Here is a 26,462-nt window from a genome sequence, read left to right as displayed (position 1 = left end):
AACCATGATTTGGAAGGTGGGGGCTCTGGGGAATAAAAGAAAGAAAGAAAAACTGTTGTATCCCATTTCCTTGACCATTCATGGAAATTTAAATAAAATAATAAAACGTTTGTGAATCTGCATAAAGAAAAAGAGTAAGAATGCAGAAGATAGAATATTAATTGTGTCAAGCATGATTTGAAAGCTGGGGTGGTGGGGGATTAAAGAAAGAAAGAAGAACTGCTGTATCCCATTTCCTTGAACATTCATGGAAATTTCAATAAAATAATAAAAAGATTGTTAATCTGAATAAAGAAAAAGGGTAAGAATGCAGAAGATAGAATATTAATGTTGTCAACCATGATTTAGAAGCTAGGGTTGTGGGGGATAAAAGAAAGAAAGAAAAACTTTTGTATCCCATTTCCTTTAACATTCATGGAAATTTAAATAAAATCATGAAAAGATTGTTAATCTGCATAACGAAAAAGAGTAAGAATGCAGAAGATAGAATATTAATGTTGTCAACCATGATTTGGAAGCTGGGGGGGGGGTGGGGGAATAAAGAAAGTAAGAAAAACTGTTGTATCCCATTTCCTGGAACATTCATGGAAATTTGAACAAAATAATAAAAAGATTGTTAATCTGCATAAAGAAAAAGAGTAAGAATGCAGAAGATAGAATATTAATGTTGCCAAATATGATTTGGAAGCTGGGGGGGTGGGGGATAAAAGAAAGAGAGAAAAACTGTTGTATCCCATTTCCTTGAACATTCATGGAAATTTCAATATAATAGTAAAAAGATAGTTAATCTGCATAAAGAAAAAGAGTAAGAATGCAGAAGATAGAATATTAATGTTGTCAACCATGATTTGGAAGCTGGGGGGGTTGGGGGAAGAAAGAAAGTAAGAAAAACAGTTGTATCCCATTTCCTTGAACTTTCATGGAAATTTCAACAAAATAATAAAAAGATTGTTAGTCTGCATAAAGAAAAAGAGTAAGAATGCAGAAGATACAATATTAATGTTGTCAAGCATGATTTGGAAGATGGGGGTGTCGGGGGATGAAAGAAAGAAAGAAAAAGTGTTGTATCCCATTTCCTTGAACATTCATGCTAATATCAATAAAATAATAAAAAGATTGTTAATCTGCATAAAGAAAGGGGAAGAATGCAGAAGATAGAATATTAATGTTGTGAACCATGATTTGGAAGCTGGGGGGGTGGGGGATAAAAGAAAGAAAGAAAAACTGTTGTATCCCATTTCCTGGAACATTCATGAAAATTTCAATAAAATCATAAAAAGATTGTTAATCTGCATAACGAAAAAGAGTAAGAATGCAGAAGATAGAATATTAATGTTATCAGACATGATGTGAAAGCTGGGGGGGGTGGGGGATTAAAAAAAGAAAGAAAAACTGTTGTATCCCATTTCCTGCAACATTCATGGAAATTTCAACAAAATAAAAAAAAGATTGTTAATCTGCATAAAGGAAAAGAGTAAGAATGCAGAAGATAGTATATTAATGTTGTCAAGCATGATTTGGAAGGTGGGGGTGGTGGGGGATAAAAGAAAGAAAGAAAAACTGTTGTATCCCATTTCCTTGAACATTCATGGAAATTTAAATAAAATAATAAAAAGATTGTTAATCTGCATAAAGAAAAAGTGTAAGAATGCAGAAGATTCAATATTAATGTTGTCAACCATGATTTGGAAGCTGGGGGGTGGTGGGGGATAAAAGAAAGAAAGAAAAACTGTTGTATCCCATTACCCTGAACATTCATGGAAATTTCAATAAAATAATAAATATTGTTAAACTGCATAAAGAAAAAGAGTAAGAATGCAGAAGATAGAATATTAATGTTGTCATCCATGATTTGGAAGCTGGGGGGTATGGGGGATAAAAGAATGAAAGAAAAACTGTTGTATCCCATTTCCTGGAAAATTCATGGAAATTTCAATAAAATAATAAAAAGATTGTTAATCTGCATAAAGAAAAAGAGTAAGACTGCAGAAGATAGAATATTAATGTTGTCAACCATGATTTGGAAGCTGGGGGGGTCGGGAGATGAAAGAAAGAAAGAAAAAGTGTTGTATCCCATTTCCTTGAACATTCATGGTAATATCAATAAAATAATAAAAAGATTGTTAATCTGCATAAAGAAAGAGTAAGAATGCAGAAGATAGAATATTAATGTTGTCAACCATGATTTGGAAGCTGGGGGGGGGGATAAAAGAAAGAAGGAAAAACTGTTGTATCCCATTTCTTAGAACATTCATGGAAATTTCAATAAAATAATAAAATGATTGTTAATCAGCATTAAGAAAAAGAGTAAGAATGCAGAAGATAGAATATTAATGATGTCAAGCATGATTTGGAAGCTCGGGGGGTGGGGGATAAAAGAAAGAAAGAAAAACTGTTGTATCCCATTTCCTTGAACATTCATGGAAATTTTAATAAAATAATAAAAAGATTGTTAATCTGCATAAAGAAAAAGAGTAAGAATGCAGAAGATAGAATATTAATGTTGTCAACCATGATTTGGTAGCTGGTGGGGGCTGGGGATAAAAGAAAGAAAGAAAAAGTGTTGTATCCCATTTCCTTGAACATTCATGGCAATTTCAATAAAATAATAAAAGGATTGTTAATCTGCATAGAGAAAAAGTGTAAGAATGCAGAAGACAGAATATTAATGTCAACCATGATTTGGAAGGTGGGGGCTCTGGGGAATAAAAGAAAGAAAGAAAAACTGTTATATCCCATTTCTTTGAACATTCATGGAAATTTCAATAAAATAGTAAAATGATTGTTAATCAGCATAAAGAAAAAGAGTAAGAATGCAGAAGATAGAATATTAATGTTGTCAACCATGATTAGGAAGCTGGGGGGGGGGAATAAAGAAAGTAAGAAAAACTGTTGTAACCCATTTCCTTGAACATTCATGGAAATTTCAACAAAATAATAAAAATATTGTTAATCTGCATAAAGAAAAAGAGTAAGAATGCCGAAGATAGAACATTAATGTAGTCAACCATGATTTGTAAGCTGGGGGTCGTGGGAGATAAAAGGAAGAAAGAAAAACTGTTGTATCCCATTTCCTTGAACATTCATGGAAATTTAAATAAAATAATAAAACGATTGTGAATCTGTATAAAGAAAAAGAGTAAGACTGCAGAAGATAGAATATTAAAGTTGTCAACCATGATTTGGAAGCTGGGGGGGTTGGGGGAAGAAAGAAAGTAAAAAAACTGTTGTATCCCATTTCCTTGAACTTTCATGGAAATTTCAACAAAATAATAAAAAGATTGTTAATCTGCATAAAGAAAAAGAGTAAGAATGCAGAAGATAGAATATGAATTGTGTCCAGCATGATTTGAAAGCTGGGGTGGTGGGGGATTAAAGAAAGAAAGAAGAACTGCTGTATCCCATTTCCTTGAACATTCATGGAAATTTCAATAAAATAATAAAAAGATTGTTAATCTGAATAAAGAAAAAGAGTAAGAATGCAGAAGATAGAATATTAATGTTGTCAAATATGATTTGGAAGCTGGGGGGGTGGGGGATGAAAGAAATAGAGAAAAACTGTTGTATCTCATTTCCTTGAACATTCATGGAAATTTCAATATAATAGTAAAAAGATAGTTAATCTGCATAAAGAAAAAGAGTAAGACTGCAGAAGATAGAATATTAATGTTGTCAACCATGATTTGGAAACTGGGGGGGTCGGGAGATGAAAGAAAGAAAGAAAAAGTGTTGTATCCCATTTCCTTGAACATTCATGGTAATATCAATAAAATAATAAAAAGATTGTTAATCTGCATAAAGAAAGAGTAAGAATGCAGAAGATAGAATATTAACGTTGTCAACCATGATTTGGAAGCTGGGGGGGGATAAAAGAAAGAAGGATAAACTGTTGTATCCCATTTCTTTGAACATTCATGGAAATTTCAATAAAATAATAAAATGATTGTTAATCAGCAAAAAGAAAAAGAGTAAGAATGCAGAAGATAGAATATTAATGATGTCAAGCATGATTTGGAAGCTCAGGGGGTGGGGGATAAAAGAAAGAAAGAAAAACTGTTGTATCCCATTTCCTTGAACATTCATGGAAATTTCAATAAAATAATAAAAAGATTGTGAATCTGCATAAAGAAAAAGAGTAAGAATGCAGAAGATAGAATATTAATGTTGTCAAATATGATTTGGAAGCTGGGGGTGTGGGGGATAAAAGAAAGAGAGAAAAACTGTTGTATCCCATTTCCTTGAACATTCATGGAAATTTCAATAAAATAATAAAAAGATTGTTAATCTGCATAAAGAAAGAGGAAGAATGCAGAAGATAGAATATTAATGTTGTGAACCATGATTGGGAAGCTGGGGGGGGTGGGGGATAAAAGAAAGAAAGAAAAACTGTTGTATCCCATTTCCTGGAACATTCATGGAAATTCCAATCAAATCATAAAAAGATTGTTAATCTGCATAACGAAAAAGAGTAAGAATGCAGAAGATAGAATATTAATGTTATCAGCCATGATGTGAAAGCTGGGGGGGGGTGGGGGATTAAAAAAAGAAAGAAAAACTGTTGTATCCCATTTCCTGCAACATTCATGGAAATTTCAACAAAATAATAAAAAGATTGTTAATCTGCATAAAGGAAAAGAGTAAGAATGCAGAAGATAGAATATTAATGTTCTCAAATATGATTTGGAAGCTGGGGGTGTGGGGGATAAAAGAAAGAGAGAAAAACTGTTGTATCCCATTTCCTTGAACATTCATGGAAATTTAAATAAAATAATAAAAAGATTGTTAATCTGCATAAAGAAAAAGTGTGAGAATGCAGCAGATTCAATATTAATGTTGTCAACCATGATTTGGAAGCTGGGGGGTGGTGGGGGATAAAAGAAAGAAAGAAAAACTGTTGTATCCCATTACCCTGAACATTCATGGAAATTTCAATAAAATAATAAATATTGTTAATCTGCATAAAGAAAAAGAGTAAGAATGGAGAAGATTGAATATTAATGTTGTCATCCATGATTTGGAAGCTGGGGGGTATGGGGGATAAAAGAATGAAAGAAAAACTGTTGTATCCCATTTCCTGGAAAATTCATGGAAATTTCAATAAAATAATAAAAAGATTGTTAATCTGCATAAAGAAAAAGAGTAAGACTGCAGAAGATAGAATATTAATGTTGTCAACCATGATTTGGAAGCTGGGGGGGTCGGGAGATGAAAGAAAGAAAGAAAAAGTGTTGTATCCCATTTCCTTGAACATTCATGGTAATATCAATAAAATAATAAAAAGATTGTTAATCTGCATAAAGAAAGAGTAAGAATGCAGAAGATAGAATATTAATGTTGTCAACCATGATTTGGAAGCTGGGGGGGGGATAAAAGAAAGAAGGAAAAACTGTTGTATCCCATTTCCTTGAACATTCATGGAAATTTTAATAAAATAATAAAAAGATTGTTAATCTGCATAAAGAAAAAGAGTAAGAATGCAGAAGATAGAATATTAATGTTGTCAACCATGATTTGGTAGCTGGTGGGGGCTGGGGATAAAAGAAAGAAAGAAAAAGTGTTGTATCCCATTTCCTTGAACATTCATGGCAATTTCAATAAAATAATAAAAGGATTGTTAATCTGCATAGAGAAAAAGTGTAAGAATGCAGAAGACAGAATATTAATGTCAACCATGATTTGGAAGGTGGGGGCTCTGGGGAATAAAAGAAAGAAAGAAAAACTGTTATATCCCATTTCCTTGAACATTCATGGAAATTTAAATAAAATAATAAAACGATTGTGAATCTGCATAAAGAAAAAGAGTAAGAATGCAGAAGATAGAATATTAATGTTGTCAACCATGATTTGGAAGCTGGGGGGGTTGGGGGAAGAAAGAAAGTAAAAAAACTGTTGTATCCCATTTCCTTGAAGTTTCATGGAAATTTCAACAAAATAATAAAAAGATTGTTAATCTGCATAAAGAAAAAGAGTAAGAATGCAGAAGATAGAATATTAATTGTGTCAAGCATGATTTGAAAGCTGGGGTGGTGGGGGATTAAAGAAAGAAAGAAGAACTGCTGTATCCCATTTCCTTGAACATTCATGGAAATTTCAATAAAATAATAAAAAGATTGTGAATCTGCATAAAGAAAAAGAGTAAGAATGCAGAAGATAGAATATTAATGTTGTCAAATATGATTTGGAAGCTGGGGGTGTGGGGGATAAAAGAAAGAGAGAAAAACTGTTGTATCCCATTTCCTTGAACATTCATGGAAATTTCAATATAATAGTAAAAATATAGTTAATCTCCATAAAGAAAAAGAGTAAGAATGCAGAAGATAGAATATTAATGTTGTCAACCATGATTTGGAAGCTCGGGGGGTGGGGGATAAAAGAAAGAAAGAAAAACTATTGTATCCCATTTCCTTGAACATTCATGGAAATTTTAATAAAATAATAAAAAGATTGTTAATCTGCATAAAGAAAAAGAGTAAGAATGCAGAAGATAGAATATTAATGTTGTCAACCATGATTTGGTAGCTGGTGGGGGCTGGGGATAAAAGAAAGAAAGAAAAAGTGTTGTATCCCATTTCCTTGAACATTCATGGCAATTTCAATAAAATAATAAAAGGATTGTTAATCTGCATAGAGAAAAAGTGTAAGAATGCAGAAGACAGAATATTAATGTCAACCATGATTTGGAAGTTGGGGGCTCTGGGGAATAAAAGAAAGAAAGAAAAACTGTTATATCCCATTTCCTTGAACATTCATGGAAATTTAAATAAAATAATAAAACGATTGTGAATCTGCATAAAGAAAAAGAGTAAGAATGCAGAAGATAGAATATTAATGTTGTCAACCATGATTTGGAAGCTGGGGGGGTTGGGGGAAGAAAGAAAGTAAAAAAACTGTTGTATCCCATTTCCTTGAACTTTCATGGAAATTTCAACAAAATAATAAAAAGATTGTTAATCTGCATAAAGAAAAAGAGTAAGAATGCAGAAGATAGAATATTAATTGTGTCAAGCATGATTTGAAAGCTGGGGTGGTGGGGGATTAAAGAAAGAAAGAAGAACTGCTGTATCCCATTTCCTTGAACATTCATGGAAATTTCAATAAAATAATAAAAAGATTGTGAATCTGCATAAAGAAAAAGAGTAAGAATGCAGAAGATAGCATATTAATGTTGTCAAATATGATTTGGAAGCTGGGGGTGTGGGGGATAAAAGAAAGAGAGAAAAACTGTTGTATCCCATTTCCTTGAACATTCATGGAAATTTCAATATAATAGTAAAAAGATAGTTAATCTGCATAAAGAAAAAGAGTAAGAATGCAGAAGATAGAATATTAATGTTGTCAACCATGATTTGGAAGCTAGGGGGGGTGGGGGATAAAAGAAAGAAAGAAAAACTGTTGTATCCCATTTCCTTGAAGATTCATGGAAATTTCAATAAAATAATAAAAAGATTGTTAATCTGCATAAAGAAAGAGGAAGAATGCAGAAGATAGAATATTAATGTTGTGAACCATGATTGGGAAGCTGGGGGGGTGGGGGATAAAAGAAAGAAAGAAAAACTGTTGTATCCCATTTCCTGGAACATTCATGGAAATTCCAATCAAATCATAAAAAGATTGTTAATCTGCATAACGAAAAAGAGTAAGAATGCAGAAGATAGAATATTAATGTTATCAGCCATGATGTGAAAGCTGGGGGGGCGTGGGGGATTAAAAAAAGAAAGAAAAACTGTTGTATCCCATTTCCTGCAACATTCATGGAAATTTCAACAAAATAATAAAAAGATTGTTAATCTGCATAAAGGAAAAGAGTAAGAATGCAGAAGATAGTATATTAATGTTGTCAAGCATGATTTGGAAGGTTGGGGTGGTGGGGGATAAAAGAAAGAAAGAAAAACTGTTGTATCCCATTTCCTTGAACATTCATGGAAATTTAAATAAAATAATAAAAAGATTGTTAATCTGCATAAAGAAAAAGTGTGAGAATGCAGCAGATTCAATATTAATGTTGTCAACCATGATTTGGAAGCTGGGGGGTGGTGGGGGATAAAAGAAAGAAAGAAAAACTGTTGTATCCCATTACCCTGAACATTCATGGAAATTTCAATAAAATAATAAATATTGTTAATCTGCATAAAGAAAAAGAGTAAGAATGGAGAAGATTGAATATTAATGTTGTCATCCATGATTTGGAAGCTGGGGGGTATGGGGGATAAAAGAATGAAAGAAAAACTGTTGTATCCCATTTCCTGGAAAATTCATGGAAATTCCAATAAAATAATAAAAAGATTGTTAATCTGCATAAAGAAAAAGAGTAAGACTGCAGAAGATAGAATATTAATGTTGTCAACCATGATTTGGAAGCTGGGGGGGTCGGGAGATGAAAGAAAGAAAGAAAAAGTGTTGTATCCCATTTCCTTGAACATTCATGGTAATATCAATAAAATAATAAAAAGATTGTTAATCTGCATAAAGAAAGAGTAAGAATGCAGAAGATAGAATATTAATGTTGTCAACCATGATTTGGAAGCTGGGGGGGGGATAAAAGAAAGAAGGAAAAACTGTTGTATCCCATTTCCTTGAACATTCATGGAAATTTTAATAAAATAATAAAAAGATTGTTAATCTGCATAAAGAAAAAGAGTAAGAATGCAGAAGATAGAATATTAATGTTGTCAACCATGATTTGGTAGCTGGTGGGGGCTGGGGATAAAAGAAAGAAAGAAAAAGTGTTGTATCCCATTTCCTTGAACATTCATGGCAATTTCAATAAAATAATAAAAGGATTGTTAATCTGCATAGAGAAAAAGTGTAAGAATGCAGAAGACAGAATATTAATGTCAACCATGATTTGGAAGGTGGGGGCTCTGGGGAATAAAAGAAAGAAAGAAAAACTGTTATATCCCATTTCCTTGAACATTCATGGAAATTTAAATAAAATAATAAAACGATTGTGAATCTGCATAAAGAAAAAGAGTAAGAATGCAGAAGATAGAATATTAATGTTGTCAACCATGATTTGGAAGCTGGGGGGGTTGGGGGAAGAAAGAAAGTAAAAAAACTGTTGTATCCCATTTCCTTGAAGTTTCATGGAAATTTCAACAAAATAATAAAAAGATTGTTAATCTGCATAAAGAAAAAGAGCAAGAATGCAGAAGATAGAATATTAATTGTGTCAAGCATGATTTGAAAGCTGGGGTGGTGGGGGATTAAAGAAAGAAAGAAGAACTGCTGTATCCCATTTCCTTGAACATTCATGGAAATTTCAATAAAATAATAAAAAGATTGTGAATCTGCATAAAGAAAAAGAGTAAGAATGCAGAAGATAGAATATTAATGTTGTCAAATATGATTTGGAAGCTGGGGGTGTGGGGGATAAAAGAAAGAGAGAAAAACTGTTGTATCCCATTTCCTTGAACATTCATGGAAATTTCAATATAATAGTAAAAAGATAGTTAATCTGCATAAAGAAAAAGAGTAAGAATGCAGAAGATAGAATATTAATGTTGTCAACCATGATTTGGAAGCTAGGGGGGGTGGGGGATAAAAGAAAGAAAGAAAAACTGTTTTATCCCATTTCCTTGAACATTCATGGAAATTTCAATAAAATAATAAAAAGATTGTTAATCTGCATAAAGAAAAAGAGTAAGAATGCAGAAGATCGAACATTAATGTAGTCAACCATGATTTGTAAGCTGGGGGGCGTGGGGGATAAAAGAAAGAAAGAAAAACTGTTGTATCCCATTTCCTTGAACATTCATGGAAATTTAAATAAAATAATAAAACGATTGTGAATCTGCATAAAGAAAAAGAGTAAGAATGCAGAAGATAGAATATTAATTTTGTCAACCATGATTTGGAAGCTGGGGGTGTTGGGGGAAGAAAGAAAGTAAGAAAAACAGTTGTATCCCATTTCCTCGAACTTTCATGGAAATTTCAACAAAATAATAAATAGATTGTTAATCTGCAGAAAGAAAAAGGGTAAGAATGCAGAAGATTCAATATTAATGTTGTCAACCATGATTTGGAAGCTGGGGGGTGGTGGGCGATAAAAGAAAGAAAGGAAAACTGTTGTATCCCATTTCCTGGAAAATTCATGGAAATTTCAATAAAATAATAAAAAGATTGTTAATCTGCATAAAGAAAAAGAGTAAGACTGCAGAAGATAGAATATTAATGTTGTCAACCATGATTTGGAAGCTGGGGGGGTCGGGAGATGAAAGAAAGAAAGAAAAAGTGTTGTATCCCATTTCCTTGAACATTCATGGAAATTTCAATAAAATAATAAAAAGATTGTGAATCTGCATAAAGAAAAAGAGTAAGAATGCAGAAGATAGAATATTAATGTTGTCAAATATGATTTGGAAGCTGGGGGTGTGGGGGATAAAAGAAAGAGAGAAAAACTGTTGTATCCCATTTCCTTGAACATTCATGGAAATTTCAATATAATAGTAAAAAGATAGTTAATCTGCATAAAGAAAAAGAGTAAGAATGCAGAAGATAGAATATTAATGTTGTCAACCATGATTTGGAAGCTAGGGGGGGTGGGGGATAAAAGAAAGAAAGAAAAACTGTTTTATCCCATTTCCTTGAACATTCATGGAAATTTCAATAAAATAATAAAAAGATTGTTAATCTGCATAAAGAAAAAGAGTAAGAATGCAGAAGATAGAACATTAATGTAGTCAACCATGATTTGTAAGCTGGGGGGCGTGGGGGATAAAAGAAAGAAAGAAAAACTGTTGTATCCCATTTCCTTGAACATTCATGGAAATTTAAATAAAATAATAAAACGATTGTGAATCTGCATAAAGAAAAAGAGTAAGAATGCAGAAGATAGAATATTAATGTTGTCAACCATGATTTGGAAGCTGGGGGTGTTGGGGGAAGAAAGAAAGTAAGAAAAACAGTTGTATCACATTTCCTCGAACTTTCATGGAAATTTCAACAAAATAATAAATAGATTGTTAATCTGCAGAAAGAAAAAGGGTAAGAATGCAGAAGATTCAATATTAATGTTGTCAACCATGATTTGGAAGCTGGGGGGTGGTGGGGGATAAAAGAATGAAAGGAAAACTGTTGTATCCCATTTCCTGGAAAATTCATGGAAATTCCAATAAAATAATAAAAAGATTGTTAATCTGCATAAAGAAAAAGAGTAAGACTGCAGAAGATAGAATATTAATGTTGTCAACCATGATTTGGAAGCTGGGAGGGTCGGGAGATGAAAGAAAGAAAGAAAAAGTGTTGTATCCCATTTCCTTGAACATTCATGGTAATATCAATAAAATAATAAAAAGATTGTTAATCTGCATAAAGAAAGAGTAAGACTGCAGAAGATAGAATATTAATGTTGTCAACCATGATTTGGAAGCTGGGGGGGATAAAAGAAAGAAGGAAAAACTGTTGTATCCCATTTCTTTGAACATTCATGGAAATTTCAATAAAATAATAAAATGATTGTTAATCAGCATAAAGAAAAAGAGTAAGAATGCAGAAGATAGAATATTAATGATGTCAAGCATGATTTGGAAGCTCGGGGGGGTGGGGGATAAAAGAAAGAAAGAAAAACTGTTGTATCCCATTTCCTTGAACATTCATGGAAATTTTAATAAAATAATAAAAAGATTGTTAATCTGCATAAAGAAAAAGAGTAAGAATGCAGAAGATAGAATATTAATGTTGTCAACCATGATTTGGTTGCTGGTGGGGGTTGGGGATCAAAGAAAGAAAGAAAAAGTGTTGTATCCCATTTCCTTGAACATTCATGGCAATTTCAATAAAATAATAAAAGGATTGTTAATCTGCATAGAGAAAAAGTGTAAGAATGCAGAAGACAGAATATTAATGTCAACCATGATTTGGAAGGTGGGGGCTCTGGGGAATAAAAGAAAGAAAGAAAAACTGTTGTATCCCATTTCCTTGACCATTCATGGAAATTTAAATAAAATAATAAAACGATTGTGAATCTGCATAAAGAAAAAGAGTAAGAATGCAGAAGATAGAATATTAATTGTGTCAAGCATGATTTGAAAGCTGGGGTGGTGGGGGATTAAAGAAAGAAAGAAGAACTGCTGTATCCCATTTCCTTGAACATTCATGGAAATTTCAATAAAATAATAAAAAGATTGTTAATCTGAATAAAGAAAAAGGGTAAGAATGCAGAAGATAGAATATTAATGTTGTCAACCATGATTTAGAAGCTAGGGTTGTGGGGGATAAAAGAAAGAAAGAAAAACTTTTGTATCCCATTTCCTTTAACATTCATGGAAATTTAAATAAAATCATGAAAAGATTGTTAATCTGCATAACGAAAAAGAGTAAGAATGCAGAAGATAGAATATTAATGTTGTCAACCATGATTTGGAAGCTGGGGGGGGGGTGGGGGAATAAAGAAAGTAAGAAAAACTGTTGTATCCCATTTCCTGGAACATTCATGGAAATTTGAACAAAATAATAAAAAGATTGTTAATCTGCATAAAGAAAAAGAGTAAGAATGCAGAAGATAGAATATTAATGTTGCCAAATATGATTTGGAAGCTGGGGGGGTGGGGGATAAAAGAAAGAGAGAAAAACTGTTGTATCCCATTTCCTTGAACATTCATGGAAATTTCAATATAATAGTAAAAAGATAGTTAATCTGCATAAAGAAAAAGAGTAAGAATGCAGAAGATAGAATATTAATGTTGTCAACCATGATTTGGAAGCTGGGGGGGTTGGGGGAAGAAAGAAAGTAAGAAAAACAGTTGTATCCCATTTCCTTGAACTTTCATGGAAATTTCAACAAAATAATAAAAAGATTGTTAATCTGCATAAAGAAAAAGAGTAAGAATGCAGAAGATACAATATTAATGTTGTCAAGCATGATTTGGAAGATGGGGGTGTCGGGGGATGAAAGAAAGAAAGAAAAAGTGTTGTATCCCATTTCCTTGAACATTCATGCTAATATCAATAAAATAATAAAAAGATTGTTAATCTGCATAAAGAAAGAGGAAGAATGCAGAAGATAGAATATTAATGTTGTGAACCATGATTTGGAAGCTGGGGGGGTGGGGGATAAAAGAAAGAAAGAAAAACTGTTGTATCCCATTTCCTGGAACATTCATCGAAATTTCAATAAAATCATAAAAAGATTGTTAATCTGCATAACGAAAAAGAGTAAGAATGCAGAAGATAGAATATTAATGTTATCAGACATGATGTGAAAGCTGGGGGGGGGGTGGGGGATTAAAAAAAGAAAGAAAAACTGTTGTATCCCATTTCCTGCAACATTCATGGAAATGTCAACAAAATAATAAAAAGATTGTTAATCTGCATAAAGGAAAAGAGTAAGAATGCAGAAGATAGTATATTAATGTTGTCAAGCATGATTTGGAAGGTGGGGGTGGTGGGGGATAAAAGAAAGAAAGAAAAACTGTTGTATCCCATTTCCTTGAACATTCATGGAAATTTAAATAAAATAATAAAAAGATTGTTAATCTGCATAAAGAAAAAGTGTAAGAATGCAGAAGATTCAATATTAATGTTGTCAACCATGATTTAGAAGCTGGGGGGTGGTGGGGGATAAAAGAAAGAAAGAAAAACTGTTGTATCCCATTACCCTGAACATTCATGGAAATTTCAATAAAATAATAAATATTGTTAAACTGCATAAAGAAAAAGAGTAAGAATGCAGAAGATAGAATATTAATGTTGTCATCCATGATTTGGAAGCTGGGGGGTATGGGGGATAAAAGAATGAAAGAAAAACTGTTGTATCCCATTTCCTGGAAAATTCATGGAAATTTCAATAAAATAATAAAAAGATTGTTAATCTGCATAAAGAAAAAGAGTAAGACTGCAGAAGATAGAATATTAATGTTGTCAACCATGATTTGGAAGCTGGGGGGGTCGGGAGATGAAAGAAAGAAAGAAAAAGTGTTGTATCCCATTTCCTTGAACATTCATGGTAATATCAATAAAATAATAAAAAGATTGTTAATCTGCATAAAGAAAGAGTAAGAATGCAGAAGATAGAATATTAATGTTGTCAACCATGATTTGGAAGCTGGGGGGGGGATAAAAGAAAGAAGGAAAAACTGTTGTATCCCATTTCTTAGAACATTCATGGAAATTTCAATAAAATAATAAAATGATTGTTAATCAGCATTAAGAAAACGAGTAAGAATGCAGAAGATAGAATATTAATGATGTCAAGCATGATTTGGAAGCTCGGGGGGTGGGGGATAAAAGAAAGAAAGAAAAACTGTTGTATCCCATTTCTTAGAACATTCATGGCAATTTCAATAAAATAATAAAAGGATTGTTAATCTGCATAGAGAAAAAGTGTAAGAATGCAGAAGACAGAATATTAATGTCAACCATGATTTGGAAGGTGGGGGCTCTGGGGAATAAAAGAAAGAAAGAAAAACTGTTATATCCCATTTCCTTGAACATTCATGGAAATTTAAATAAAATAATAAAACGATTGTGAATCTGCATAAAGAAAAAGAGTAAGAATGCAGAAGATAGAATATTAATGTTGTCAACCATGATTTGGAAGCTGGGGGGGTTGGGGAAGAAAGAAAGTAAAAAAACTGTTGTATCCCATTTCCTTGAACTTTCATGGAAATTTCAACAAAATAATAAAAAGATTGTTAATCTGCATAAAGAAAAAGAGTAACAATGCAGAAGATAGAATATTAATTGTGCCAAGCATGATTTGAAAGCTGGGGTGGTGGGGGATTAAAGAAAGAAAGAAGAACTGCTGTATCCCATTTCCTTGAACATTCATGGAAATTTCAATAAAATAATAAAAAATTGTGAATCTGCATAAAGAAAAAGAGTAAGAATGCAGAAGATAGAATATTAATGTTGTCAAATATGATTTGGAAGCTGGGGGTGTGGGGGATAAAAGAAAGAGAGAAAAACTGTTGTATCCCATTTCCTTGAACATTCATGGAAATTTCAATATAATAGTAAAAAGATAGTTAATCTGCATAAAGAAAAAGAGTAAGAATGCAGAAGATAGAATATTAATGTTGTCAACCATGATTTGGAAGCTAGGGGTGGTGGGGGATAAAAGAAAGAAAGAAAAACTGTTTTATCCCATTTCCTTGAACATTCATGGAAATTTCAATAAAATAATAAAAAGATTGTTAATCTGCATAAAGAAAAAGAGTAAGAATGCAGAAGATAGAACATTAATGTAGTCAACCATGATTTGTAAGCTGGGGGGCGTGGGGGATAAAAGAAAGAAAGAAAAACTGTTGTATCCCATTTTCTTGAACATTCATGGAAATTTAAATAAAATAATAAAACGATTGTGAATCTGCATAAAGAAAAAGAGTAAGAATGCAGAAGATAGAATATTAATGTTGTCAACCATGATTTGGAAGCTGGGGGGGTTGGGGGAAGAAAGAAAGTAAAAAAACTGTTGTATCCCATTTCCTTGAACTTTCATGGAAATTTCAACAAAATAATAAAAAGATTGTTAATCTGCATAAAGAAAAAGAGTAAGAATGCAGAAGATAGAATATTAATTGTGTCAAGCATGATTTGAAAGCTGGGGTGGTGGGGGATTAAAGAAAGAAAGAAGAACTGCTGTATCCCATTTCCTTGAACATTCATGGAAATTTCAATAAAATAATAAAAAGATTTTGAATCTGCATAAAGAAAAAGAGTAAAAATGCAGAAGATAGAATATTAATGTTGTCAAATATGATTTGGAAGCTGGGGGTGTGGGGGATAAAAGAAAGAGAGAAAAACTGTTGTATCCCATTTCCTTGAACATTCATGGAAATTTCAATATAATAGTAAAAAGATAGTTAATCTGCATAAAGAAAAAGAGTAAGAATGCAGAAGATAGGATATTAATGTTGTCAACCATGATTTGGAAGCTAGGGGGGGGTGGGGAATAAAAGAAAGAAAGAAAAACTGTATTATCCCATTTCCTTGAACATTCATGGAAATTTCAATAAAATAATAAAAAGATTGTTAATCTGCATAAAGAAAAAGTGTAAGAATGCAGAAGATAGAACATTAATGTAGTCAACCATGATTTGTAAGCTGGGGGGCGTGGGGGATAAAAGAAAGAAAGAAAAACTGTTGTATCCCATTTCCTTGAACATTCATGGAAATTTAAATAAAATAATAAAACGATTGTGATTCTGCATAAAGAAAAAGAGTAAGAATGCAGAAGATAGAATATTAATGTTGTCAACCATGATTTGGAAGCTGGGGGTGTTGGGGGAAGAAAGAAAGTAAGAAAAACAGTTGTATCCCATTTCCTTGAACTTTCATGGAAATTTCAAAAAAATAATAAATAGATTGTTAATCTGCATAAAGAAAAAGGGTAAGAATGCAGAAGATACAATATTAATGTTGACAAGCATGATTTGGAAGATGGGGGTGTCGGGGGATGAAAGAAAGAAAGAAAAAGTGTTGTATCACATTTCCTTGAACATTCATGGTAATATCAATAAAATAATAAAAAGATTGTTAATCTGCATAAAGAAAGAGTAAGAATGCAGAAGATAGAATATTAATGTTGTCAACCATGATTTGGAAGCTGGTGGGGGGGATAAAAGAAAGAAGGAAAAACTGTTGTATCCCATTTCGTTGAACATTCATGGAAATTTCAATAAAATAATAAAATGATTGTTAATCAGCATAAAGAAAAAGAGTAAGACTGCAGTAGATAGAATATTAATGTTATCAACCATGATGAGAAAGCTGGGGGGGGTGGGGGATTAAAAAAAGAAAGAAAAAGTGTTGTATCCCATTTCCTTGAACATTCATGGTAATATCAATAAAATAATAAAAAGATTGTTAATCTGCATAAAGAAAAAGTGTAAGAATGCAGAAGATTCAATATTAAAGTTGTGAACCATGATTTGGAAGCTGGGGGGTGGTGGGGGATAAAAGAAAGAAAGAAAAACTGTTGTATCCAATTTCCTTGAACATTCATGGAAATTTCAATAAAATAATAAAAAGATTGTTAATCTGCATAAAGAAAAAGAGTAAGAATGCAGAATATAGAACATTAATGTAGTCAACCATGATTTGTAAGCTGGGGGGCGTGGGGGATAAAAGAAAGAAAGAAAAACTGTTGTATCCCATTTCCTTGAACATTCATGGAAATTTAAATAAAATAATAAAATGATTGTGAATCTGCATAAAGAAAAAGAGTAAGAATGCAGAAGATAGAATATTAATGTTGTCAACCATGATTTGGAAGCTGGGGGGATTGGGGGAAGAAAGAAATTAAGAAAAACAGTTGTATCCCATTTCCTTGAACTTTCATGGAAATTTCAACAAAATAATAAAAAGATTGTTAATCTGCATAAAGAAAAAGAGTAAGAATGCAGAAGATAGAATATTAATGTTGTCAATCATGATTTGGTAGTTTGGGGGGGTGGGGGAAGAAAGAAAGTAAGAAAAACTGTTGTATCCCATTTCCTGGAACATTCATGGAAATTTCAATAAAATAATAAGAAGATTGTTAATGTGCATTAAGAAAAAGTGTAAGAATGCAGAAGATAGAATATTAATGGTGTCAAGCATGATTTGCAAGCTGGGGGAGTAGGGGGATTAAAGAAAGAAAGAAAAACTGTTGTATCCCATTTCCTTGAACATTCATGGAAATTTCAACAAAATAATAAAAAGATTGTTAATGTGCATAAAGAAAAAGAGTAAGAATTCAGAAGATAGAATATTAATTTTGTCAAGCATGATTTGAAAGCTGGGGTGGTAGGGGGATTAAAGAAAGAAAGAAAAACTGTTGTATCCCATTTCCTTGAACATTCATGGAAATTTCAACAAAATAATAAAAAGATTGTTAATCTGCATAAAGAAAAAGAGTAAGAATGCAGAAGATAGAATATTAATGTTGTCAATCATGATTTGGTAGTTTGGGGGGGTGGGGGAAGAAAGAAAGTAAGAAAAACTGTTGTATCCCATTTCCTGGAACATTCATGGAAATTTCATTATAATCATGAAAACTTGTTAATCGGCATAACGAAAAAGATTAAGAATGCAGAAGATAGAATATTAATGCTGTCAAGCATGATTTGGAAGCTGGGGGGTGTGGGGGAAGAAAGAAAGTAAGAAAAACTGTTGTATCCCATTTCCTGGAACATTCATGGAAATTTAAATAAAATATAAAAAGATTGTTAATGTGCATAAAGAAAAAGAGTAAGAATGCAGAAGATAGAATATTAATGGTGTCAAGCATGATTTGAAAGCTGGGGGGGTAGGGGGATTAAAGAAAGAAAGAAAAACTGTTGTATCCCATTTCCTTGAACATTCATGGAAATTTCAATGAAATAATAAAGAGATTGTTAATCTGCATAAAGAAAAAGAGTAAGAATGCAGAAGATCGAACATTAATGTTGTCAACCATGATTTGGAAGCTGGGGGGGGGGTGGGGGAATAAAGAAAGTAAGAAAAACTGTTGTATCCCATTTCCTGGAACATTCATGGAAATTTGAACAAAATAATAAAAAGATTGTTAATCTGCATAAAGAAAAAGAGTAAGAATGCAGAAGATAGAATATTAATGTTGCCAAATATGATTTGGAAGCTGGGGGGGTGGGGGATAAAAGAAAGAGAGAAAAACTGTTGTATCCCATTTCCTTGAACATTCATGGAAATTTCAATATAATAGTAAAAAGATAGTTAATCTGCATAAAGAAAAAGAGTAAGAATGCAGAAGATAGAATATTAATGTTGTCAACCATGATTTGGAAGCTGGGGGGGTTGGGGGAAGAAAGAAAGTAAGAAAAACAGTTGTATCCCATTTCCTTGAACTTTCATGGAAATTTCAACAAAATAATAAAAAGATTGTTAATCTGCATAAAGAAAAAGAGTAAGAATGCAGAAGATACAATATTAATGTTGTCAAGCATGATTTGGAAGATGGGGGTGTCGGGGGATGAAAGAAAGAAAGAAAAAGTGTTGTATCCCATTTCCTTGAACATTCATGCTAATATCAATAAAATAATAAAAAGATTGTTAATCTGCATAAAGAAAGAGGAAGAATGCAGAAGATAGAATATTAATGTTGTGAACCATGATTTGGAAGCTGGGGGGGTGGGGGATAAAAGAAAGAAAGAAAAACTGTTGTATCCCATTTCCTGGAACATTCATCGAAATTTCAATAAAATCATAAAAAGATTGTTAATCTGCATAACGAAAAAGAGTAAGAATGCAGAAGATAGAATATTAATGTTATCAGACATGATGTGAAAGCTGGGGGGGGGGTGGGGGATTAAAAAAAGAAAGAAAAACTGTTGTATCCCATTTCCTGCAACATTCATGGAAATGTCAACAAAATAATAAAAAGATTGTTAATCTGCATAAAGGAAAAGAGTAAGAATGCAGAAGATAGTATATTAATGTTGTCAAGCATGATTTGGAAGGTGGGGGTGGTGGGGGATAAAAGAAAGAAAGAAAAACTGTTGTATCCCATTTCCTTGAACATTCATGGAAATTTAAATAAAATAATAAAAAGATTGTTAATCTGCATAAAGAAAAAGTGTAAGAATGCAGAAGATTCAATATTAATGTTGTCAACCATGATTTAGAAGCTGGGGGGTGGTGGGGGATAAAAGAAAGAAAGAAAAACTGTTGTATCCCATTACCCTGAACATTCATGGAAATTTCAATAAAATAATAAATATTGTTAAACTGCATAAAGAAAAAGAGTAAGAATGCAGAAGATAGAATATTAATGTTGTCATCCATGATTTGGAAGCTGGGGGGTATGGGGGATAAAAGAATGAAAGAAAAACTGTTGTATCCCATTTCCTGGAAAATTCATGGAAATTTCAATAAAATAATAAAAAGATTGTTAATCTGCATAAAGAAAAAGAGTAAGACTGCAGAAGATAGAATATTAATGTTGTCAACCATGATTTGGAAGCTGGGGGGGTCGGGAGATGAAAGAAAGAAAGAAAAAGTGTTGTATCCCATTTCCTTGAACATTCATGGTAATATCAATAAAATAATAAAAAGATTGTTAATCTGCATAAAGAAAGAGTAAGAATGCAGAAGATAGAATATTAATGTTGTCAACCATGATTTGGAAGCTGGGGGGGGGGATAAAAGAAAGAAGGAAAAACTGTTGTATCCCATTTCTTAGAACATTCATGGAAATTTCAATAAAATAATAAAATGATTGTTAATCAGCATTAAGAAAACGAGTAAGAATGCAGAAGATAGAATATTAATGATGTCAAGCATGATTTGGAAGCTCGGGGGGTGGGGGATAAAAGAAAGAAAGAAAAACTGTTGTATCCCATTTCTTAGAACATTCATGGCAATTTCAATAAAATAATAAAAGGATTGTTAATCTGCATAGAGAAAAAGTGTAAGAATGCAGAAGACAGAATATTAATGTCAACCATGATTTGGAAGGTGGGGGCTCTGGGGAATAAAAGAAAGAAAGAAAAACTGTTATATCCCATTTCCTTGAACATTCATGGAAATTTAAATAAAATAATAAAACGATTGTGAATCTGCATAAAGAAAAAGAGTAAGAATGCAGAAGATAGAATATTAATGTTGTCAACCATGATTTGGAAGCTGGGGGGGTTGGGGAAGAAAGAAAGTAAAAAAACTGTTGTATCCCATTTCCTTGAACTTTCATGGAAATTTCAACAAAATAATAAAAAGATTGTTAATCTGCATAAAGAAAAAGAGTAACAATGCAGAAGATAGAATATTAATTGTGCCAAGCATGATTTGAAAGCTGGGGTGGTGGGGGATTAAAGAAAGAAAGAAGAACTGCTGTATCCCATTTCCTTGAACATTCATGGAAATTTCAATAAAATAATAAAAAATTGTGAATCTGCATAAAGAAAAAGAGTAAGAATGCAGAAGATAGAATATTAATGTTGTCAAATATGATTTGGAAGCTGGGGGTGTGGGGGATAAAAGAAAGAGAGAAAAACTGTTGTATCCCATTTCCTTGAACATTCATGGAAATTTCAATATAATAGTAAAAAGATAGTTAATCTGCATAAAGAAAAAGAGTAAGAATGCAGAAGATAGAATATTAATGTTGTCAACCATGATTTGGAAGCTAGGGGTGGTGGGGGATAAAAGAAAGAAAGAAAAACTGTTTTATCCCATTTCCTTGAACATTCATGGAAATTTCAATAAAATAATAAAAAGATTGTTAATCTGCATAAAGAAAAAGAGTAAGAATGCAGAAGATAGAACATTAATGTAGTCAACCATGATTTGTAAGCTGGGGGGCGTGGGGGATAAAAGAAAGAAAGAAAAACTGTTGTATCCCATTTTCTTGAACATTCATGGAAATTTAAATAAAATAATAAAACGATTGTGAATCTGCATAAAGAAAAAGAGTAAGAATGCAGAAGATAGAATATTAATGTTGTCAACCATGATTTGGAAGCTGGGGGGGTTGGGGGAAGAAAGAAAGTAAAAAAACTGTTGTATCCCATTTCCTTGAACTTTCATGGAAATTTCAACAAAATAATAAAAAGATTGTTAATCTGCATAAAGAAAAAGAGTAAGAATGCAGAAGATAGAATATTAATTGTGTCAAGCATGATTTGAAAGCTGGGGTGGTGGGGGATTAAAGAAAGAAAGAAGAACTGCTGTATCCCATTTCCTTGAACATTCATGGAAATTTCAATAAAATAATAAAAAGATTTTGAATCTGCATAAAGAAAAAGAGTAAAAATGCAGAAGATAGAATATTAATGTTGTCAAATATGATTTGGAAGCTGGGGGTGTGGGGGATAAAAGAAAGAGAGAAAAACTGTTGTATCCCATTTCCTTGAACATTCATGGAAATTTCAATATAATAGTAAAAAGATAGTTAATCTGCATAAAGAAAAAGAGTAAGAATGCAGAAGATAGGATATTAATGTTGTCAACCATGATTTGGAAGCTAGGGGGGGGTGGGGAATAAAAGAAAGAAAGAAAAACTGTATTATCCCATTTCCTTGAACATTCATGGAAATTTCAATAAAATAATAAAAAGATTGTTAATCTGCATAAAGAAAAAGTGTAAGAATGCAGAAGATAGAACATTAATGTAGTCAACCATGATTTGTAAGCTGGGGGGCGTGGGGGATAAAAGAAAGAAAGAAAAACTGTTGTATCCCATTTCCTTGAACATTCATGGAAATTTAAATAAAATAATAAAACGATTGTGATTCTGCATAAAGAAAAAGAGTAAGAATGCAGAAGATAGAATATTAATGTTGTCAACCATGATTTGGAAGCTGGGGGTGTTGGGGGAAGAAAGAAAGTAAGAAAAACAGTTGTATCCCATTTCCTTGAACTTTCATGGAAATTTCAAAAAAATAATAAATAGATTGTTAATCTGCATAAAGAAAAAGGGTAAGAATGCAGAAGATACAATATTAATGTTGACAAGCATGATTTGGAAGATGGGGGTGTCGGGGGATGAAAGAAAGAAAGAAAAAGTGTTGTATCACATTTCCTTGAACATTCATGGTAATATCAATAAAATAATAAAAAGATTGTTAATCTGCATAAAGAAAGAGTAAGAATGCAGAAGATAGAATATTAATGTTGTCAACCATGATTTGGAAGCTGGTGGGGGGGATAAAAGAAAGAAGGAAAAACTGTTGTATCCCATTTCGTTGAACATTCATGGAAATTTCAATAAAATAATAAAATGATTGTTAATCAGCATAAAGAAAAAGAGTAAGACTGCAGTAGATAGAATATTAATGTTATCAACCATGATGAGAAAGCTGGGGGGGGTGGGGGATTAAAAAAAGAAAGAAAAAGTGTTGTATCCCATTTCCTTGAACATTCATGGTAATATCAATAAAATAATAAAAAGATTGTTAATCTGCATAAAGAAAAAGTGTAAGAATGCAGAAGATTCAATATTAAAGTTGTGAACCATGATTTGGAAGCTGGGGGGTGGTGGGGGATAAAAGAAAGAAAGAAAAACTGTTGTATCCAATTTCCTTGAACATTCATGGAAATTTCAATAAAATAATAAAAAGATTGTTAATCTGCATAAAGAAAAAGAGTAAGAATGCAGAATATAGAACATTAATGTAGTCAACCATGATTTGTAAGCTGGGGGGCGTGGGGGATAAAAGAAAGAAAGAAAAACTGTTGTATCCCATTTCCTTGAACATTCATGGAAATTTAAATAAAATAATAAAATGATTGTGAATCTGCATAAAGAAAAAGAGTAAGAATGCAGAAGATAGAATATTAATGTTGTCAACCATGATTTGGAAGCTGGGGGGATTGGGGGAAGAAAGAAATTAAGAAAAACAGTTGTATCCCATTTCCTTGAACTTTCATGGAAATTTCAACAAAATAATAAAAAGATTGTTAATCTGCATAAAGAAAAAGAGTAAGAATGCAGAAGATAGAATATTAATGTTGTCAATCATGATTTGGTAGTTTGGGGGGGTGGGGGAAGAAAGAAAGTAAGAAAAACTGTTGTATCCCATTTCCTGGAACATTCATGGAAATTTCAATAAAATAATAAGAAGATTGTTAATGTGCATTAAGAAAAAGTGTAAGAATGCAGAAGATAGAATATTAATGGTGTCAAGCATGATTTGCAAGCTGGGGGAGTAGGGGGATTAAAGAAAGAAAGAAAAACTGTTGTATCCCATTTCCTTGAACATTCATGGAAATTTCAACAAAATAATAAAAAGATTGTTAATGTGCATAAAGAAAAAGAGTAAGAATTCAGAAGATAGAATATTAATTTTGTCAAGCATGATTTGAAAGCTGGGGTGGTAGGGGGATTAAAGAAAGAAAGAAAAACTGTTGTATCCCATTTCCTTGAACATTCATGGAAATTTCAACAAAATAATAAAAAGATTGTTAATCTGCATAAAGAAAAAGAGTAAGAATGCAGAAGATAGAATATTAATGTTGTCAATCATGATTTGGTAGTTTGGGGGGGTGGGGGAAGAAAGAAAGTAAGAAAAACTGTTGTATCCCATTTCCTGGAACATTCATGGAAATTTCATTATAATCATGAAAACTTGTTAATCGGCATAACGAAAAAGATTAAGAATGCAGAAGATAGAATATTAATGCTGTCAAGCATGATTTGGAAGCTGGGGGGTGTGGGGGAAGAAAGAAAGTAAGAAAAACTGTTGTATCCCATTTCCTGGAACATTCATGGAAATTTAAATAAAATATAAAAAGATTGTTAATGTGCATAAAGAAAAAGAGTAAGAATGCAGAAGATAGAATATTAATGGTGTCAAGCATGATTTGAAAGCTGGGGGGGTAGGGGGATTAAAGAAAGAAAGAAAAACTGTTGTATCCCATTTCCTTGAACATTCATGGAAATTTCAATGAAATAATAAAGAGATTGTTAATCTGCATAAAGAAAAAGAGTAAGAATGCAGAAGATAGAACATTAATGTAGTCAACCATGATTTGTAAGCTGGGGGGCGTGGGGGATAAAAGAAAGAAAGAAAAACTGTTGTATCCCATTTCCTTGAACATTCATGGAAATTTAAATAAAATAATAAAACGATTGTGAATCTGCATAAAGAAAAAGAGTAAGAATGCAGAAGATAGAATATTAATGTTGTCAACCATGATTTGGAAGCTGGGGGGGTTGGGGGAAGAAAGAAAGTAAGAAAAACAGTTGTATCCCATTTCCTTGAACTTTCATGGAAATTTCAACAAAATAATAAAAAGATTGTTAATCTGCATAAAGAAAAAGAGTAAGAATGCAGAAGATACAATATTAATGTTGTCAAGCACGATTTGGAAGATGGGGGTGTCGGGGGATGAAAGAAAGAAAGAAAAAGTGTTGTATCCCATTTCCTTGAACATTCATGGTAATATCAATAAAATCATAAAAAGATTGTTAATCTGCCTAACGAAAAAGAGTAAGAATGCAGAAGATAGAATATTAATGTTATCAACCATGATGAGAAAGCGGGGGGGTTGGGAGATTAAAAAAAGAAAGAAAAACTGTTGTATCCCATTTCCTGCAACATTCATGGAAATTTCAACAAAATAATAAAAAGATTGTTAATCTGCATAAAGGAAAAGAATAAGAATGCAGAAGATAGTATATTAATGTTGTCAAGCATGATTTGGAAGCTGGGGGTGGTGGGGGATAAAAGAAAGAAAGAAAAACTGTTGTATCCAATTTCCTTGAACATTCATGGAAATTTCAATAAAATAATAAAAAGATTGTTAATCTGCATAAAGAAAAAGTGTAAGAATGCAGAAGATTCAATATTAATGTTGTCAACCATGATTTGGAAGCTGGGGGGTGGTGGGGGATAAAAGAAAGAAAGAAAAACTGTTGTATCCCATTACCCTGAACATTCATGGAAATTTCAATAAAATAATAAAAGATTGTTAAACTGCATAAAGAAAAAGAGTTAGAATGCAGAAGATAGAATATTAATGTTGTCAACCATGATTTGGAAGATGGGGGGGTGGGGGATAAAAGAAAGAAAGAAAAACTGTTGTATCCCATTTCCTTGAACTTTCATGGAAATTTCAACAAAATAATAAAAAGATTGTTAATCTGCATAAAGAAAAAGAGTAAGAATGCAGAAGATAGAATATTAATTGTGTCAAGCATGAGTTGAAAGCTGGGGTGGTGGGGGATTAAAGAAAGAAAGAAGAACTGCTGTATCCCATTTCCTTGAACATTCATGGAAATTTCAATAAAATAATAAAAAGATTGTTAATCTGAATAAAGAAAAAGGGTAAGAATGCAGAAGATAGAATATTAATGTTGTCAACCATGATTTGGAAGCTAGGGGGGTGGGGGATAAAAGAAAGAAAGAAAAACTTTTGTATCCCATTTCCTTTAACATTCATGGAAATTTAAATAAAATCATGAAAAGATTGTTAATCTGCATAACGAAAAAGAGTAAGAATGCAGAAGATAGAATATTAATGTTGTCAACCATGATTTGAAAGCTAGGGGGGATGGGGGATAAAAGAAAGAAAGAAAAACTGTTGTATCCCATTTCCTTGAACTTTCATGGAAATTTCAACAAAATAATAAAAAGATTGTTAATCTGCATAAAGAAAAAGAGTAAGAATGCAGAAGATAGAACATTAATGTAGTCAACAATGATTTGTAAGCTGGGGGGCGTGGGGGATAAAAGAAAGAAAGAAAAACTGTTGTATCCCATTTCCTTGAACATTCATGGAAATTTAAATAAAATAATAAAACGATTGTGAATCTGCATAAAGAAAAAGAGTAAGAATGCAGAAGATAGAATATTAATGTTGTCAACCATGATTTGGAAGTTGGGGGGGTTGGGGGAAGAAAGAAAGTAAGAAAAACAGTTGTATCCCATTTCCTTGAACTTTCATGGAAATTTCAACAAAATAATAAAAAGATTGTTAATCTGCATAAAGAAAAAGAGTAAGAATGCAGAAGATACAATATTAATGTTTTCAAGCATGATTTGGAAGATGGGGGTGTCGGGGGATGAAAGAAAGAAAGAAAAAGTGTT

Source organism: Cynocephalus volans, chromosome 15, assembly GCF_027409185.1.
Source record: "Cynocephalus volans isolate mCynVol1 chromosome 15, mCynVol1.pri, whole genome shotgun sequence".
Taxonomy (NCBI): domain Eukaryota; kingdom Metazoa; phylum Chordata; class Mammalia; order Dermoptera; family Cynocephalidae; genus Cynocephalus; species Cynocephalus volans.
The sequence above is the reverse complement of the archived record's forward strand: the minus strand, read 5'-3'. Positions refer to the sequence as shown.